The sequence below is a fragment of the Schistocerca serialis genome, unplaced genomic scaffold, assembly GCF_023864345.2.
Source record: "Schistocerca serialis cubense isolate TAMUIC-IGC-003099 unplaced genomic scaffold, iqSchSeri2.2 HiC_scaffold_1416, whole genome shotgun sequence".
Classification (NCBI taxonomy): Eukaryota; Metazoa; Arthropoda; class Insecta; order Orthoptera; family Acrididae; genus Schistocerca; species Schistocerca serialis.
The window spans coordinates 244,470-250,469 of NW_026047643.1; positions in this window are offsets into that span (position 1 = coordinate 244,470).

Sequence of the window (6,000 nt, forward strand, 5' to 3'; positions counted from 1 at the left end):
AATAAATCGGCAAACTCGACGAGCACCTGGCAGGAGTAACTGTGAAAGTCGCAAGGTCGACTAAAAATGGTGTATAACTCCTGGTGAACTGGCCACATAAAGCTTGAAGACGTGACTGTGATAAAACAGGGAGCAACTCGCAGGAGTAACTACGACACTCTTAAGGTAGCCAAATGTTCGTCACCAGGCGAAATACATGGGAAAACTCGAGGAGCACCTGGCAGAAATAACTGTGAAAGTCTTAAGTTCGACAAATAATGGTGTATCACTTATGGTGAACTAGCCAGAGAAAGCTTGAAGATGTGACTGTGATAAAACGGGTTGCAACTGGCAGGAGTAACTATGACTCGCTTAAGGTTGCCAAAAGATCGTCACCAGACGAAATACATCGGCTTACTCGAGCAGCACCTCAAGAAATATCTTTGAAAGTGTTTAAGGTGGACAAATAATGGCGTATCGCTTCTGGCGAACTGACCAGATAATGCTTGAAGATGCGACTATGGCAAAACGGGGAGCAATTGGTAGGAGTAACTATGATTCTCTTAAGGTTGCCAAATGCCTCGTCACCAGGCGGAATAAATCGGCAAACTCGACGAGCACCCGGCAGGAGTGACTGTGACAGTCTTAAGGTCAACTGATAATGGTGTATAACTCCTGGTGAACTGGCCAGAGAAAGCTTGAAGACGTGACTGTGATAAAACAGGGAGCAACTCGCAGGAGTAACTATGACACTCTTAAGGTAGCCAAATGTTCGTCACCAGGCGAAATACAAGGGAAAACTCGAGGAGCACCTGGCAGAAATAGCTGTGAAAGTCTTAAGTTCGACAAATAATGGTGTATCACTTCTGGTGAACTGGCCAGAGAAAGCTTGAAGATGTGACTGTGATAAAACGGGTTGCAACTGCCAGGAGTAACTATGACTCGCTTATGGTTGCCAAAAGATCGTCACCAGACGAAATACATCGGCTTACTCGAGCAGCACCTCAAGAAATATCTGTGAAAGTGTTTAAGGTGGACAAATAATGGCGTATCGCTTCTGGCGAACTGACCAGATAATGCTTGAAGATGCGCCAATGCAAAACGGGGAGCAATTGGTAGGAGTAACTATGATTCTCTCAAGGTTGCCAAATGACTCGTCACCAGGCGGAATAAATCGGCAAACTCGACGAGCACCTGGCAGGAGTGACTGTGACAGTCTTAAGGTCAACTGATAATGGTGTATAACTCCTGGTGAACTGGCCAGAGAAAACTTGAAGACGTGACTGTGATAAAACAGGGAGCAACTCGCAGGAATAACTATGACACTCTTAAGGTACCCAAATGTTCGTCACCAGGCGAAATACATGGGAAAACTCGAGGAGCACCTGGCAGAAATAACTGTGAAAGTCTTAAGTTCGACAAATAATGGCGTATCGCGTGTGCTGAAATGGCGCAAGAAAGCTTGAAGATTTTACTGTGTTAAAACGGGGAGCAACTTGCAGGAGTAACTGTGACTCTCCTAAGGTAGCCAAATGCCACGTCACCAGGCGGTAGAAATCGGCAAACTCGAGGAGAACCAAGCAGAAATAACTGTGAAAGTCTTAAGGTCGACAAATAATGGTGTATCACATCTGGTGAACCGGCCAGAGAAAGCTTGAAGATGTGACTGTCATAAAACGGGTTGCAACTGGCAGGAGTAACTATGACTCGCTTAAGGTTGCCGAAAGATCGTCACCAGGCGCAATACATCGGCAAACTCGAGCAGCACCTCAAGAAATAACTGTAAAGTGTTTAAGGTGGACAAATAATGGCGTATCGCTTCTGGAGAACTGACCAGATAATGCTTGAATATGCGACTATGGCAAAACGGGGAGCAATTGGTAGGAGTAACTATGATTCTCTTAAGGTTGCCAAATGCCTCGTCACCAGGCGGAATAAATCGGCAAACTCGACGAGCACCTGACAGGAGTGACTGTGACAGTCTTAAGGGCAACTGATAATGGTGTATAACTCCTGGCGAACTGGCCAGAGAAAGCTTGAAGACGTGACTGTGACAAAACAGGGAGCAACTCGCAGGAATAACTACGACACTCTTAAGGTACCCAAATGTTCGTCACCAGGCGAAATACATGGGAAAACTCGAGGAGCACCTGGCAGAAATAACTGTGAAAGTCTTAAGTTCGACAAATAATGGTGTATCACTTATGGTGAACTAGCCAGAGAAAGCTTGAAGATGTGACTGTGATAAAACGGGTTGCAACTGGCAGGAGTAACTATGACTCGCTTAAGGTTGCCAAAAGATCGTCACCAGACGAAATACATCGGCTTACTCGAGCAGCACCTCAAGAAATATCTGTGAAAGTGTTTAAGGTGGACAAATAATGGCGTATCGCTTCTGGCGAAACCAGATAATGCTTGAAGATGCGACTATGGCAAAACGGGGAGCAATTGGTAGGAGTAACTATGATTCTCTTAAGGTTGCCAAATGACTCGTCACCAGGCGGAATAAATCGGCAAACTCGACGAGCACCTGGCAGGAGTGACTGTGACAGTCTTAAGGTCAACTGATAATGGTGTATAACTCCTGGTGAACTGGCCAGAGAAAACTTGAAGACGTGACTGTGATAAAACAGGGAGCAACTCGCAGGAATAACTATGACACTCTTAAGGTACCCAAATGTTCGTCACCAGGCGAAATACATGGGAAAACTCGAGGAGCACCTGGCAGAAATAACTGTGAAAGTCTTAAGTTCGACAAATAATGGCGTATCGCGTGTGCTGAAATGGCGCAAGAAAGCTTGAAGATTTTACTGTGTTAAAACGGGGAGCAACTTGCAGGAGTAACTGTGACTCTCCTAAGGTAGCCAAATGCCACGTCACCAGGCGGTAGAAATCGGCAAACTCGAGGAGAACCTAGCAGAAATAATTGTGAAAGTCTTAAGGTCGACAAATAATGGTGTATCACATCTGGTGAACCGGCCAGAGAAAGCTTGAAGATGTGACTGTCATAAAACGGGTTGCAACTGGCAGGAGTAACTATTACTCGCTTAAGGTTGCCAAAAGATCGTCACCAGGCGCAATACATCGGCAAACTCGAGCAGCACCTCAAGAAATAACTGTAAAGTGTTTAAGGTGGACAAATAATGGCGTATCGCTTCTGGAGAACTGACCAGATAATGCTTGAATATGCGACTATGGCAAAACGGGGAGCAATTGGTAGGAGTAACTATGATTCTCTTAAGGTTGCCAAATGCCTCGTCACCAGGCGGAATAAATCGGCAAACTCGACGAGCACCTGACAGGAGTGACTGTGACAGTCTTAAGGTCAACTGATAATGGTGTATAACTCCTGGCGAACTGGCCAGAGAAATCTTGAAGACGTGACTGTGACAAAACAGGGAGCAACTCGCAGGAATAACTACGACACTCTTAAGGTACCCAAATGTTCGTCACCAGGCGAAATACATGGGAAAACTCGAGGAGCACCTGGCAGAAATAACTGTGAAAGTCTTAAGTTCGACAAATAATGGTGTATCACTTATGGTGAACTAGCCAGAGAAAGCTTGAAGATGTGACTGTGATAAAACGGGTTGCAACTGGCAGGAGTAACTATGACTCGCTTAAGGTTGCCAAAAGATCGTCACCAGACGAAATACATCGGCTTACTCGAGCAGCACCTCAAGAAATATCTGTGAAAGTGTTTAAGGTGGACAAATAATGGCGTATCGCTTCTGGCGAACTGACCAGATAATGCTTGAAGATGCGACTATGGCAAAACGGGGAGCAATTGGTAGGAGTAACTATGATTCTCTTAAGGTTGCTAAATGCCTCGTCGCCAGGCGGAATAAATCGGCAAACTCGACGAGCACCTGGCAGGAGTGACTGTGACAGTCTTAAGGTCAACTGATAATGGTGTATAACTCCTGGTGAACTGGCCAGAGAAAGCTTGAAGACGTGACTGTGATAAAACAGGGAGCAACTCGCAGGAGTAACTATGACACTCTTAAGGTAGCCAAATGTTCGTCACCAGGCGAAATACAAGGGAAAACTCGAGGAGCACCTGGCAGAAATAGCTGTGAAAGTCTTAAGTTCGACAAATAATGGTGTATCACTTCTGGTGAACTGGCCAGAGAAAGCTTGAAGATGTGACTGTGATAAAACGGGTTGCAACTGGCAGGAGTAACTATGACTCGCTTATGGTTGCCAAAAGATCGTCACCAGACGAAATACATCGGCTTACTCGAGCAGCACCTCAAGAAATATCTGTGAAAGTGTTTAAGGTGGACAAATAATGGCATATCGCTTCTGGCGAACTGACCAGATAATGCTTGAAGATGCGCCAATGCAAAACGGGGAGCAATTGGTAGGAGTAACTATGATTCTCTTAAGGTTGCCAAATGACTCGTCACCAGGCGGAATAAATCGGCAAACTCGACGAGCACCTGGCAGGAGTGACTGTGACAGTCTTAAGGTCAACTGATAATGGTGTATAACTCCTGGTGAACTGGCCAGAGAAAACTTGAAGACGTGACTGTGATAAAACAGGGAGCAACTCGCAGGAGTAACTATGACACTCTTAAGGTACCCAAATGTTCGTCACCAGGCGAAATACATGGGAAAACTCGAGGAGCACCTGGCAGAAATAACTGTGAAAGTCTTAAGTTCGACAAATAATGGCGTATCGCGTGTGCTGAAATGGCGCAAGAAAGCTTGAAGATTTTACTGTGTTAAAACGGGGAGCAACTTGCAGGAGTAACTGTGACTCTCCTAAGGTAGCCAAATGCCTCGTCACCAGGCGGTAGAAATCGGCAAACTCGAGGAGAACCTAGCAGAAATAACTGTGAAAGTCTTAAGGTCGACAAATAATGGTGTATCACATCTGGTGAACCGGCCAGAGAAAGCTTGAAGATGTGACTGTCATAAAACGGGTTGCAACTGGCAGGAGTAACTATGACTCGCTTAAGGTTGCCAAAAGATCGTCACCAGGCGCTATACATCGGCAAACTCGAGCAGCACCTCAAGAAATAACTGTAAAGTGTTTAAGGTGGACAAATAATGGCGTATCGCTTCTGGAGAACTGACCAGATAATGCTTGAATATGCGACTATGGCAAAACGGGGAGCAATTGGTAGGAGTAACTATGATTCTCTTAAGGTTGCCAAATGCCTCGTCACCAGGCGGAATAAATCGGCAAACTCGACGAGCACCTGACAGGACTGACTGTGACAGTCTTAAGGTCAACTGATAATGGTGTATAACTCCTGGCGAACTGGCCAGAGAAAGCTTGAAGACGTGACTGTGACAAAACAGGGAGCAACTCGCAGGAATAACTACGACACTCTTAAGGTACCCAAATGTTCGTCACCAGGCGAAATACATGGGAAAACTCGAGGAGCACCTGGCAGAAATAACTGTGAAAGTCTTAAGTTCGACAAATAATGGTGTATCACTTATGGTGAACTAGCCAGAGAAAGCTTGAAGATGTGACTGTGATAAAACGGGTTGCAACTGGCAGGAGTAACTATGACTCGCTTAAGGTTGCCAAAAGATCGTCACCAGACGAAATACATCGGCTTACTCGAGCAGCACCTCAAGAAATATCTGTGAAAGTGTTTAAGGTGGACAAATAATGGCGTATCGCTTCTGGCGAAACCAGATAATGCTTGAAGATGCGACTATGGCAAAACGGGGAGCAATTGGTAGGAGTAACTATGATTCTCTTAAGGTTGCCAAATGACTCGTCACCAGGCGGAATAAATCGGCAAACTCGACGAGCACCTGGCAGGAGTGACTGTGACAGTCTTAAGGTCAACTGATAATGGTGTATAACTCCTGGTGAACTGGCCAGAGAAAACTTGAAGACGTGACTGTGATAAAACAGGGAGCAACTCGCAGGAATAACTATGACACTCTTAAGGTACCCAAATGTTCGTCACCAGGCGAAATACATGGGAAAACTCGAGGAGCACCTGGCAGAAATAACTGTGAAAGTCTTAAGTTCGACAAATAATGGCGTATCGC